Source organism: Bombus huntii, unplaced genomic scaffold (assembly GCF_024542735.1).
Source record: "Bombus huntii isolate Logan2020A unplaced genomic scaffold, iyBomHunt1.1 ctg00000059.1, whole genome shotgun sequence".
NCBI lineage: Eukaryota > Metazoa > Arthropoda > Insecta > Hymenoptera > Apidae > Bombus > Bombus huntii.
This window is the reverse complement of record NW_026099320.1, coordinates 590103-604869: the sequence shown is the minus strand read 5'-3', so window position 1 is coordinate 604869 and position 14767 is coordinate 590103. Positions and strand designations below refer to the sequence as shown.

At 39.5% G+C, this 14767-nt stretch overlaps 1 pseudogene; it reads right to left on the bottom strand.

The window, feature by feature from the left end:
* Positions 1-4288: 4288 nt before the first annotated feature.
* LOC126875850 (elongation of very long chain fatty acids protein 6-like) lies at positions 4289-5093 on the bottom strand (annotated as a pseudogene).
* Positions 5094-14767: the final 9674 nt, after the last annotated feature.

The following is a 14767-nucleotide window of genomic DNA, read 5'->3' as shown; positions in this document are numbered from 1 at the left end:
CTCTTGTATATCCTTGTGCCTTATGGTTCTTCGCACCTACATTACCAAAATAGACTCCCTTGATTGGCTCGATTTTGGGAATAAATCCCTCTTTTATCTCCAGATTTGTAATGTTAATCGAACATTTGTAATGGTACCGAACTTCGTTTCCGCACGATTATCTTTTCTCTTGTATCGAAGGGGATATAAATATTTCCCCACTTATATGTTTTCGCTCGTAATCCAAACGAGCCTTGCATCCTGCGAAAAATTCGGATCCTAAGATTCCATCTTGATCGATCAGCAATGAGTCAACTACGTGAAAAATAACTTTTTTTTTTATAATTATTATTATTAACGTGGAGGAAATCCGCACGGACACCAGGTCGCTTCTGGGGAAATGCGGCGTGGTAATGCCGGACTCCAACCGACTAAAACCTCCACGATGACCGTCCCGGCAGCGGTCGAATAGGAAGAGCATGACGACATTTCGTCGTCGGATCTCACCGCCCCGCCGCGATTGCGGCGTCGCCACATCCCATCCCGTGAGGGTCCCGGGCCGACGGTCATAACGTCGAGTTCCTCCAACCCTCTCCGAGACCCCCCAGTTCGTGTGTCCCCTTCGCCAGACGCATGAGCGTGTTCGGGGGCCTGGCGGCCCACCCCCGGACGGTCACGGTTGCTCGATGACGACTCGGGGCCCGTTTTACAACCCGCGGCTGCGCCGGTACTGTGGTATCCCTCCCCTGCACTGTAAACGATTTTTTGGTTCGTTTCTCTGTGCATTGTTATTCTGAAGTCGCCGAGGTCGTCAACAAGGGTTTCCATCCTGGTGCCACTCACTCTTTCGCACCCTGCCCCAGCAAAGGCCGGCGCAGGGTGACAGGGAGCCCCACAAGAAGGTGAGGTGAGTGGTCTTGGCAGATACGGGCCCACCAACTTCTCCGAGGTTCTTCGCACCGGATCGGCAAACTGGCGGGGGCCGAAGACGCCGACCAGTCACCACCCGGCTATAGGAGAACATTAGATTCATCGTGGTTTCCCGATGGGACCAGGGCGTGGTCCTACGCCCTGAGAACCCGTAGCCGCCTCGTGCTCCCCACGTGAAAAATAACTGGATTTCCCGCAACCTGCATTACGATTGCATGATTGCTGCAGCATGATTCCTGATTCGGATAAGGCAGGTTTCTTGATGACATTGATTTCTGATCCGGGGTCTAATAGTAAATTTGTCTTAGTTTTTAAATCTGGGGAAATTATTCTAGCGGTGGGAGTACTTGGAGTTTCGTTTATTTTTATTGAAATAATCCGGAGAGGCCGTCGTCCAAATCTGAGTCCGGCCGAACATATCCTTTAATTTGTTCCCGAAATCGTTCAAACTGTCTAGTTAACTGTCCTCTATGGCGAGGAACGCGTGCCCGCGAAGCTTATTCATTAATAATTTTACCAACTGAGGCTCCTGATGCCGCGGAATCATGTTTCGTGCGCGCTCGCATGCTCTTAAATATTGAAATACTGAGGGTCGATATCTGTCGAATATTGGTACTGACTCGATCGCGTCTTTTAACTTCATTTGTTGGGGGCTATCGTCTGTCGGTATTGTCACCTAGGGAATTATCGGCGGTGATACGGGTGTCTCGATTTCCTTTTTTGTCTTGAGTGAACGCATGTCGTCTTTTAATTCATTGATCTTTGTACTCATGTCGGCTATTACTCGTAAATTCGCATCGCATTCGCATCTCGCGTCTCCCCTATTTTCCCGTAGTTGGGACAAAGACTGTTTGTCTGTTTGAAGGACTTTAGTTGACTAAATCTTAAGATTTATAACGGGCCCTCGAGCTAGCCGAACATGTACTGCGGAGACGCATCGACATCTGGCAATCATCTTACTCGAAGAATAGGGTCTGCGTGTGGCGAGCCACGGGGCAGAAACCGTTGGAATGTTTACTGTCGCGTGTCGTCACGAATATTTCTTTTAAGGAGAGCTATAGAATTACTCCATACCTTTGTTAGACAAAGCGTTCATACCGTGACCGCGGCTACGTTCGGCGACTGACTGTCGCCTCAATCCCAAGCTCATTATCACAACTCTCGAACAATTACAATTGGACTGGGTGACTGTAATTATTTAATTACAGCTATGGTAGATTCTGAATTACAATGTTACGGGATTTTCCCAAAATTCCAAAGGGAATGCTCCGGTGTTCTTTCATCTCCGACATATTAATAAGGAACCATTTGGCTGAATAACGAAAAAACATATAAAGAGTTCTTTAGATTATGTGACGCGGTCAAAATCAAATTTCAGGAGTTGAATTTAAAAACATTTTGTCCCTATGAATTCACAACCTCCCAAAGCTTCGAAATCCACACATATTTCTTCCTTCAGATGATTCTGTGATTACATTAGGGTTGTGAAGACATATTTTAAGTGAAACTAATTGTTTTAACTCGTAATTATTGTTAAAATAAGAATATTTAATGACAATTAATAGTTATTAAAAAATGTATAGGTTTCACTAATTGCTATTAATTTTTACTAACTAAAAATATATTTTTAGCATAAGAATATTTAATAACAAATAATTTTTAATAATTTTTATTGGGTAAAAATTAACTCTTAAAATAAAATTATTTAATAAAAATTAATAGTTACTAATTCGGCTGCAATGGTCGGATCGCAAAACAGCTTCCAAGCCAGTCAAATGCGTGTGTCACGTCGAAGACAGAAGAAATCATGAAACCAATAGATCGCTGGTGATCTCCTCTTCTTGCGTCGCAGTAAATATATTCGTACGTTTCACGAATAACGTGAAGGAATTGAACTTCGTATAAGATGATGGAAATTTTATTGTATAAATCCAACGGAGTGACGGTTCAAAGTGTTACAGAATAATTAACAGAATAATGTGTTGAGCGCTAATGTAGGAGGGTTTTTATATGGAGATTTTAGTCCCTTTGGAGGGGTTATCGTCCGATGTATATCAGAGGCGGCTATTCAGTTGCTGTTTTGTTATTATTTCGATAGCTGTGGCATGCAGGATGTTTCGTCTACTTTATTACTGTTTCTGAGCGGGTGACAGGTGCATCAGACGCAATGCAATACTTGAAACTTGCTTGTTGAAAAATAGAAGCAGTGCTGTCCATGATATTAACGCTGCGGTATATGTGTCAACACAAACATGGCATACATATATTGGAACTAGTGCGGCTATGGATATCGCCCATGTGATTCGAGTTTTAACAAACATAGCCGCGTATGGCGCAGGGGTACCGGAAGAAATCCGTCCTTCATTAAAGCCTTAATTAAAGCTTACCGTCACACCGACGAATATTTTTTCCTCGATTCTGAAGTTTCATAAGGCTGCTTTTTAAAATATTGTAACAAACTAAAAAGAAAGCACTGTTTGCAAAAATTTTATCATTTCTTTAATTTTTGTAGTAATAACTCTTAAATTCATAATAAAACTAGTAGATGATATAATATAGACGCAATGGGAAGGTTATCAATTCTTCACCGGTAGTGTGTATTTTACAAAACAATGAGTATAAGTATTTTCTTACACCATTAGAATATGTAATACCACCAGAAAACGGCGGTATAATATACATACATATATACGTACATAGGTAGTTCGAATGAAAATAGAAAAACGTTTGAGAGGCGTTCCCTACATACTAAACAAGATAATAATCAATATTGACACTTAAAAATAGCAGAAAATATTCTAAGGCTCGATAAAGTTTTTGGACTAATGCATGATCCATTTTTTAATATCACTCGTACTTTATTCATACAAATTGTTATGTATTCTATGGCTTCTTTCAATATATATAGTTTCATAGTTTTATACGTACGACAATAAATATGTCAACCCTATAATTCATTATTATAAAAGTATATCAGATTTGCCGGCGAATCTGTGTTTAATATTTTTTTTACTATTAAATGATTCAATATTAGATACGTTAATATTACCCGAATATTTACACATTACATTTTCAAATATTATATCGCTTCCGTTCTTGTTCCAGTAAGGTTTTGTCACGTTATCGGAAGAAGGAAACATTACAAATAAAAGAGACCAAAAAATTTCTTTGGAAATCGTTTCATAAGTAAACAGATTAGGGATATATATGTTTCCAGGACGAGATTTATTAATTCATTCGTACTATAGTTAACGATAATATCGTTAAGATATTAAAAATTTATTTCTGATTTAGTGTGCGAGATTTACTTTAATTCTATTTCTCCATTTTCATTCATTCACAATCAATCTTTACAACTTTGCCTTCACAAAGACTTGAGAGAACTATATTCATCAAATTATTTCTTGACGTCCATATCCATCACATGAGATTTTGATAAAGTTTTTCTTAAGATATGTCACTGAAAAGCATCCGTAAAAAAGATTTAAAAAATTTTTCACCTGCTCTACATAAACTTCAGCTTGTTATAACTTGCAGATCTATTGGGCTAATCCTTCTTTCCAATTTTTTTTATGTGTTTGTTAGATAAATAAGTCTGCTGGAAGAATCTGGCAAATAAAATGAAATAGCTGAGGTACATCAACATAGCAAGTTTGATGTTCAAAGGCGTAACGTGACATTCAACTTGGACACTGTGTACATAGTAGTAAGCTGATGCAGTTAAAATGCAACCCACAACCATTTGTGATAGCTGTAGCGTAGTAACAAACATGGCGACCCATTTTGGTATATTGAACCGCATTGCTTTCAGAGCATAATAGGAGTACATCCAGGCATGAACGAAAGAGTTTACCAAGCCACTTGCCATTTCCTGTGGCCTCTGCATAAGAGAACCAGGTATAGAGAAGGACTGTTACGTGATGGTACCAATGTAGAAAAATCAACAGTTGCTTTCGTAACACAATGAAGGCTGTGTCGCTAAATTCTACTAGCTTCGATAGGGCAAAGGTCCACGACCAAAAACCGAAAACTGGATCTTGAGTAAGATGGCTGGAAAGAATATAATTACATTTCTATTATGATATAATATTTTGGAAATATTGTTATATGTTATGAACATGATATATAAATTGAAGTTACATAGTGTGTTTCTTAATATCTGTCTGATGTTGTGTATTTTTCATATTACAAACAATTTACTTTTATGTTGGAAGTGGCTGAATTTATTTCAAGTATAGTACAATAATAACAAATGCAGTTATTTTTGTTATAATATCAAAAATAAAAATTTCCATTTATCCATATTTTATACATTTCTTTGAAGTTTCTCAATTTTCCAGAGCATCGAACAACATTTTGCAATAAAAGTTAACAAAAAGACGCGAATTTCCAGTATTAAAGAAAATTTACAGATAAAATTAAATTATAGATTAAAACTGTTTAGCTGAATTCCTTGCTTGTAAACAATTGCTACGTTTAAACTATCTTTCTAAACGTAATAATTTCCGGGATATTCCGTAAAATATGTTTTCAGTCTCAATTTTGCAGGATATTTTTGCTCCTTCGACATGGATTTTCCCGTGTAAAGATAATATGTGTCAAATATATTACGAATCCCCTGTTAGATACGTATGCTATCGCAAGGCGGATTGAGCATGTACAGATACTTTTAGCATAAAATCAAATTCTGTATGCATTTAAAAAGTTTCGGGCTAATATTATTAAAAAGAACAGTTTTTAAGGTAAATGAAGTTTTATTATCTATTATTCAACACACATCCCTTCCTTGTCATATTTTTCTGAATTGCTTCTACAGTATTGAGTTGATGTAATGACCCACTTGAGAGGCTCGAATTGCTTGACTGACTATTCCCTCTTATGTTTTTCCGGAGGAAAGCTTGGCGTGGGTGTGCCCTTTGAACGAAGAACGCGGATTCGTTGTTCACACTTTTCGTCAAGGAAGTGAGGGTAACCATCCGCGATGCCGATTGGTTATGAGCCATGCTAATGAAAAAGGATATGAGGTAGTCTCCCACCAACGTGGATCGGGGGGTGACTTCGTTCCTGGGGAAAACCAGTCCTTTTCGATAAACATGTGTTCGGTATTCCCATTCGGTGACTACACGCTTTCTCCGTGATTTCTAAGAGCCTAATAAACTCAAGGACTTTTCCGAAACCCGAAAATAAACTGAAAATACTTCTAGACAAACAGTTTGACTGGCAAACATGTGGAAACAATGAAGCCAAAGTTGACGGTTTATGGTGGGTCCTTGAGTTTATTGAGGGCCGCTGGCTGCCAGGTAGCGTCGGCTGGAGTACAGCTGTTCCATGCGACGTAACAGCGTGGGAAGCTAGTAGCGCTGTGTCGTCAGCAAATGTTGCTATTGTTATCTCTGTCGATGTTGGTAAATCGGCAGTGTAGATGGAGAACAGCAGGCGTCCGAGGACACTACCTCGGAGTATGCTAGATAGAGTAGGTAAGTATTTAACCATGAGTTGCCTATTGGTTAGGTAGGACTTTAAGATGGAGTAGTAGGTGTGTGGTAGGACTTTTTAAAGTTTGTATAGTAGTACTTCGTGTCATACTTTGTCGAATGCCTGTTGAATGTTTAGGAATATCGCTGAGCAATATTTTTTCTTTTCAAGGGATTGGTTGATAATGTGTGTTATGCGATGGATTTGCTCTACTGTTGAATGCTGTTTCCGAAAACCGAATTGATGATCTGGGAGTATTTTCAAATCCCCCAAGAGTGGAAGGAGTCTATTCGTTAGCATTTTCTCGAATAGTTTTGACAGGATAGGTAAAAGACTAATTGGGCGATAGGAGCAGAGTTTCATATATTGGTTTTCCGAGTTTAGGGATGAGAGTAATGAAATTTTCCAGGCCTTAGGAAGGTATTCAAGGCGAAGAATTGCGTTAAAAATCGATGTGACGAGTGCAATCCCTTTTATGAGAAGTTCATTGATTGCTCTATTGCCTATTAGGTCATGCCCCGCTGCTTTCTTGGGGTTTAGGCGACTGATTGATTCTATAATCTCTGCAGAAGTGAAGGGTTCCATAGGAGGAGACATTTAGAAGGGAGAGTGCAGGTGTTCAGTAATGTCTGCGGCAGCTTTGGAGGAATGGGGTTTAAATACTTTAGACAAGTATTTAGCAAACAGGTTGGCTTTACCTATAGGGCTACACGCCCATCCACCTTGCGGATAGCGGATTGATGGGATTATTTGCGGGGAGCGCGTGAGTTTCCTGGAAGCCCTCCATAGTAAGTAGTTGGAGTTAGCTGTGGGGGACAAATTGGCGAGATATTTATGAAAACAGTCGTTTTTATAATTTTTGATGATTGTGATTGGCTTTCTAGTTGCGTTGTTTAGTTTGCGTTTGTCATCCGGTGTTCTATGGGACTACCATACTCTTCTTAGTCTACGTTTTTCTGCTATTTTTTTAAATATGTAATGGGGATATTCACGTTTGCTGATGGAAGTCTTAGTAGGTGTGGAGGAGCGGATAGCGTTTATTATGCTCGTGTTTAAGTATTTCGTGACTGCTTCGATATCTTCATTAGTTTTTAGTGAAATTAAGGCTGAAGTTGAGTCATTAAAGACTTCTCTAAAGAGCTGCCAGTTGGTGAGTTGGTTATGAATAAAGCCATTAGGTGTATTCTCGATACTTGTTGAACTGACTGTTGCTATCACGGGCGAATGGTCAGAAGAGAGATCAGCCGAGGAGTTGATTTGGACATATTTTGGCGAGATATTTTTAGTTATGAAGAAGTCAAGTAAGTCAGGTATTTTGTTAGTGTCAGTGGGCCAGTGTGTGGGTTCATATGTGGTGAAGTAGTTGAGATTGTTGGTGATTATGCTGTTTAGGAGATTTTTGCCTGTTACTGTGACCTCTGCCCCATTGGGTAAGTTTGGCGTTATAGTCTCCTCCAGCTATGAATCTATTGCCCAGAGTGTCAAGAAAGTTATCAAAATCTTCGTTGGCGATGGAGTGTCTGGGAGGGCAGTATACTGCTGAAGTGGTGATTGTACCATGGTAGTCTTCTATTGCTACGTTTGTTGCTTGGAGGTAGTCTTTCTGGAATGATGGAAGTTCGTAGTGCTTAATGCTGGATTTGATAATGATTCCGGTGCCGCCGTGGGCCTTTCCGCTGGGATGTTGGGTATGGTAGAAGTTATAACCATTTATTTTCAGATAGTTTTTGTCGGTGAAGTGGGTTTCAGATACGAGCATTACGTCGACTTGCTGTTGCTTTAGGAAGAGCTCTAGTTCGAATTTGTATTGAGCTAGCCCCTTGGCATTCCAAAGAGCTATGCGTCTTGATTTTATTTTGCGTCGGGGAGTATTAATTTATCCATGGTGAGTGTTAATAGTGATAGCAAATTATTTATTTGTTCAGATTGTTTTTCTATTAACTTTTCAAGTCTAATGTCACGTTGATTCGGGATTATTTCACATTCCGCACGTAAGGTGAGAGATTCGTATTTCAATTATGATCGTTATTACAAAATTTATTAGAAACTGACAAAGTAACGATACAGAATGTTATAACAGAACAGAATAGAATGTCGAGTACTGACTTGGGAGGTTTTTTTATATCAAGGGGTTGGCTCCTGTGGAGGGGTTATCGTTGGATGCCGGTCACATAGGGATCCTGTTACTGCCTAGTTACTGTTTCGATGGCTAAGGTATGTGAGATATGATTATCCTATTGCTGCATTCCCGGGGCCACTGTGACACTAGAGACGTTGTCTGTGTTTTATGAATTGGAGACATTATTTTGAGAATGGTCCCTGTGGTTATTTGGATTATTTTGATTTCCTTGTACTGCTTGGGAGTAGTATAGGAGATTGAAGTAGTAGTGAATTTCGGAAGACTGGGTATTTGATTGGTTGTCTCTTTGGCTCTAAGCTTGGGATACTTATTTATACATAAGGTTTTGTAGGCTGAGCGGCCTTTGTAGTTAGCAGAATGGTCACCTTGACAGTGGATGCACTTCGTTGGGGTTTCCGGTGATTTAGTGCACTGGTCAGTGGGGAGTGTAACTGCACATTTAACGCAGCGGATTTATATGCAATCGCTTCCTCTGCAATGTTTGCATTTTTCAAAGCTTTTGTTCATGCAATAGCTCTAGTGTTTTGTTCTCGTGTTTTCGTTCTAGTTATCCTAGTTGAACAAGTTTTGAAGTGTCCGTGCCTGCCTGTTCAAATGGATCGAATAGAGCATTCTCTCTTCCTCCGAAGATGGTTGTATTTCATCTTCACTCAATATGTTGCGTCGTGCAACACTCTACCTGGACCCGGCCATACACCGCGGGCCAGACAGGCCCCAGATGTCCGCTCATTCTTACGGCGTACCCTCAATAACCTTAAGCACCCGTCATAAATCCCACTAATTTGCTTGCTAAGGTCCTTCAGACCCAACAAACATCTGTTTTCTGAATCATTTCTAAAGATTATTGTCTACCACGGCTTGACAAGGGAAAGTTGGGTTTTCCCACGTACGATGCTTCCTAATAACAACTTTCTATCGAGAGCAGCTAAGACCCTTCCTAGTCCACCAACCTTCGTTTAACCAATTAACAACAAATCCGATGGTCCCGTGCGCTAGACACACGCATCCTTAGCTTTCCTCCGCTACAGCATCGTCACCGAACATCACTGATTCTTCAACCTTCAAACATACAACATCCGTCGACCGGGTCTACACCCGAAGATCAGTCAGTCACTTATCTTATATATACGCACCAGCGTAACTATCTTCTTCACAAAGTTGTTGGAATAAACTGTCATTCACACCTTGTTACATCAGTGTCATATTCAATTAACCACCTCTATTATCCTAATCGAAATAGGGGATCGATCATTTCGTGGCGTCGATTATCTAATCGTGACGGGAATTTACGACTCCCGTTGGCGTGCTTCCTAGCGATCGCGTCTCTCCGCGATCGAAACACAATGTCATAGATCTGTTTTGCCGCTTTTTAATTTCTTGTTTCTGAATATTTGCTTGAAACTTTTTCACTTCAGGGAATGACTCATCTTCTTCTTTTAGCTGATGCATCTTCGTGTTTTCACTCTGTGAAAAAGTTCTCTTTCTATTACTATTTCTTGTTGTCATTGAACACTTTTCTGGCTGTATTGCATCTTCTCTTATAGTGAATGTGTCTGTGAAGTACCCGCGATCTTCCTTGAAATTGTTTCGCTTAAAACACTTTTCTCATTTACTATGTTTTGTAGGGCTTTGTGTTATTTCTTCTTCTGAGCTACTTCTAGCACTTTTCCTTTTTTTTTAGATCGGTTTTCACGTTTCCTCTAAAAATGTAGGATATATTTAATTACGTTATAATAGAATTTATATGCACAATGTACATACATTAAGCGATTAGATTTCAACATATTAATTAACCGATATCTTTTAGGTATCATTATTAGATACTATATATAAAGGTTAGTATTGATCAGTAACATGAGATTTGGGGTAAGATTAAAGATATTAAATTTCATCATAATATGATACAAACATTTACATTACTGTCATCGTCACGAATTAATGGCCTTCGTAATTTTGCAACAAGTGACATTGACTGTTGTTTTTTAATATTAATTGCAGCTTTCCTTCAACCCTCTTTTTTTGCTCGGCTCTTCAAAACTTTCGGCGTAGTTGAAGTTGAAGGGCCAGGTTGTGGTGTTTGAGCAAAGTATCTCCAAAATGGTCGTTAACAGATTTTTTAACACCCAAGCAACGTATATTCAATATATCTTTGGTAATTAGTGCTTTCATCCGATTCTTTGATGTAGTACCGATATTCCTACAATCGATATATCTACAAATAAATTCTTTATAAGTGTAGTATCGTGGAAAGAAGGGCCTGTGGTGGCACTCGATAGTTAAATAGCACCACTCGACACTAACTAGTGTCGGACGACGAAGTGGTTAGCGCCTTAGGTTACGAACGTAGGAGTCCGATTTTTCTTCCACGGTACAAAAAATGAGGAAAAGAGCGGCCGTACCCAACAGCGACCTCTACAGCGCTGAGCACAGCTCAACGATACTACATAAGTATTTAATATATACATTAAACTATACTTTTTAATAATACATACCATAATTTAATATTGTGCTTGAAATTATGACATATGTAACAATTAATACAAACACTTAACTTAGAAGCATATGTAAATTATTTTTCAAAAAAAATATTTATATGAAACAATAATAAAATAATGAAATAACGTTGAGAATAAAATCTAGTTTAATTACAAATATATACACTGTTAACAATACCGTTCTTATCAATTTTATTAAATTTACAGTGAAGCTTACAATTACACTAATGTCAATGAATATTAACGTATATGTTTATTATTACACCAAATAAAAGTGAAAGTACTCTAATGAAAAATACAATATACTTTAATGGAAATAAAACAAGTAAATAGCGAAGCATTTATTAATATTATTATACAGTACTATATTATATTATTATAATATTTATTAATATTTACTTACCTTTTACGTTTGCATAAAAACTACAAAATTGTAAATATCAACTTTTATAACAGAGATGAAACAAGTCACAGAAATTCGTGTCTTTCAATGGCAAAATGCGTTAAAGTAAGGGAAACGATAATCTCCGTCTCGCGTCACAAGCGGGACTGTGCCAGTTTTGCTCCTTGAAAGTACATGTAGCGGTACATGAGCTAGAGGACAATTCAAATTATGTTGTTTTTTTGCCTCGGAGTATCAATATCGTTAGGACATACATAATGTAGCAATAAATAAACTCCGGACAAAACTATGTTGCCGCTTCGTGCAACTGTCGAACGAAGACGAATTTGAATTTTCCGATTCTCCTCCGACCAGTTTATACTGTACCAGTTTAAACGGACGCAATCGTAAAGAGTTATCGATCATGTAGTGGATCGTGTGAGGATCAATAATTTAGAGAATACGAGAAATTGCTGCTGCAACGCCTCAAATATATTTAGAATAAATAAAATAAATACGAATAAATATAAATACCGTCGAGAGACGCTCGTACAAATGTATTCGCGAAGCTAAGGTATGGTCGCTTGCGAAAAACTCGATAACTATAACTCGGATGACTCGGATAATAACTCGTAGATATTGATCGATAATTCGTAGGTACTCGGTATATACAAACTCGCGATCACGTCCGTTTATTTATACTGGGGGGGGGGGGGGGGGAGTCGGAAAATTTGAATTCATCTTAGATCGACGATTGCCCATAACGGTGACTTTGTTTTGTCCGGAGTTTACCTATCGATATGTTTCGTGCGTCAAGGCGATGTCCGTGTTCCGAGGCACAACAACACGAGTCGCTCTCGATCCGCCACGTCCTATGACTCTACCGACTATCTACCGAGTATTGATCAGTTACTAACGAGTTATGAGCGAGCGGTTATACACTGTCTTAGCGAATCCGTTAATACGAGCGTCTTTGCGAACATTATCTGTTCTTATTTATTTAATCATTTTAAAATATACTTGACGGTTTCTACAACGGGCAATCTCGTCTAAAAAATCTCACGATTAACCATCCTCTACACACAAGTCCCTTAATACATAACGACTTTTCAGTTCAATTGGGATCATTGCGTATAACGCCATCTATTCGCCCGGGCGCGCCATTTTTCTCTAGAATATAAATTGTACCGCATGCTTGAATATGTACCGCATGCTGGAAATAGCCAGCCATGTTGATATGGAAGAGGAGGCGAAAGTGGAGCATATTGTAGAAGGAATAGTAGATGAAGAAAACAATAAGTCTACTACATCCATTAAAGAATTGAAGAAGAGATTAATCATGTACGAGGAACAGAATTATCGCAGAGCAAAATTGATTGTGAAGCTAGCCAAAATTGAAAGGAGCAGGATGCCCAGTCAATCTGGAGATATGAAGAAGACGAGATGTTACAATTGCGGCGACGAAGAATATGAGTGTGCAGAGTGCCCGAATAGGTCGAGAGGACCCAAGTGCTTTAAGTGTAGAGAGTACGGACACATCGTATCGAAATGCGACAATACCGATACCGGTAGCGAACTAACTTTAATGAGAGCGAATCAGTATGTGAAAATTGGTATCGGGTCCGGAAGAAATTGTACACTCGAAGAATTTTCGACGAATATTGTGATAGATGATGAGTCGTACGTTGTAACGATACATGTAGTTTCAGATACCTTGATGCAACACTCGTTCATAATTGGCACATACTTCCTGAATACCGTCGAATTAAACATAAAGGACGGAAATGCTTCTATTCGTAAAGTAGAGGAAAAAGATTGTAATAGACACCAGGAGGTGTTTAAAGTAGATATAGAAATGCGGAAAGACAAAGTAATTGATCAGTCTTAATCCGAGTTTGCAAATCCGATCGTAGTTGAAAGAAGGAACGGATCTCTTCATGTTCCTATCGAGGAGAATAGTAGAGAATGTACGGCAGTTGTAGTTACCATGAGTCCTTATCTCGAGGACACCGTCGTCATGAAACAAAAATTTGTTAGATGAACCGGTTTTTTTGCGTGAAGAGGGAAAAATGCTATTACGCGTACCCAGAGAGATCCGCGTCTCTGGGTTATGTAGGACTCGGAAGGTGACATCGCCATACGCCCTAAAAACCCCTCGATCCTTTATTTGATTAGACACGGACAACCCCGGCATAGCCGATCAGCATTCATCAGGGTTGTCATTAACCGCGTCTCCGAATATTTAACGTTGCATACTGGTACCGCTCCTCCTGTTCGCTGACCCCATAGCCATTTCCATTTCTCTTCTGTAATTTATTATCGATTTGCAGAACGCTTTGAGCTTTGTCCAGTATTCGTCCTTGGTAACCATGGTGTCCACCAAGTTGACCACACTTATCCGGAGATCCAGGAAATTCTCGAGTTCGATCGTTATGTTCATTAGGTCCATTTAGGACACACGAACAGGACGTGTTCTGCATCGTCGTTCGGGTCACCACAATCTCTACACTTAGTGTCGACCCCCTTACCGATCCTCTTTCTGTAGCTGTTGAAGATACCATGCCCCATTAACATTTGCATCGTAAAGTAATCGATGTCTCTCCTTTTCTTGGCGAATATAGACGCATTACCTATCAACTTCCTAGAAAAGTTGTCCTCTTTGTAAATGCCCTATTCCGCTTGTCACTCCATTATTGCTTTCTTCCTTATGTCATCCAGTTCTTCTTTTAACATGATGTATCTATCGATCACTTCACCTTCAACAGTTAAGCTCTTATAAATCTTCATTCTCTCGTATGATTCTTTCAACATCCTAGCTTTAATGTTGATCGGTAAGTTGCCGGTCAATACACAAAGCACCGCATGAGATACAGTGCGGTAGGCTGTAAATGTAATGCACAGGGCAGTACGTTGGGTCCGTTTTATAATCTTCCTGTTCTTCTCATAGTTCATTGCATCAGCTCACACAGGCGCACCATATGTCACGATGGGTTCCCAAACATTGTAATAGAGCCTGCGCGCCAAGCCAGGCGGACCATTGATATTCGGCAGAACTCTTAGGAAACTAAAGTCCTTCAAACAGACAAACAGTCTTTGTCCCAACTACGGGAAGATAGGGGAAACCTATTGTTACGCCATGCGGCTTACCATAGGTCATATTCTTAACTGTCGATCGCGGCACTATAATGTCGCAGACGGATCGTCGTGTCTGCCCGGCAAACAAACATTGTAGTGGCAAGCGCGTGGTTCATTAAGCAGGGCGACTTCCAGAAACGTCGACTCGTGGCCCGTATTTTACCTCGCGTAAAAGAATGTGGCGTGATCCGAACGTAGTGGGGGTCGCCTTCCAGAAAAAACGAAAAAAAT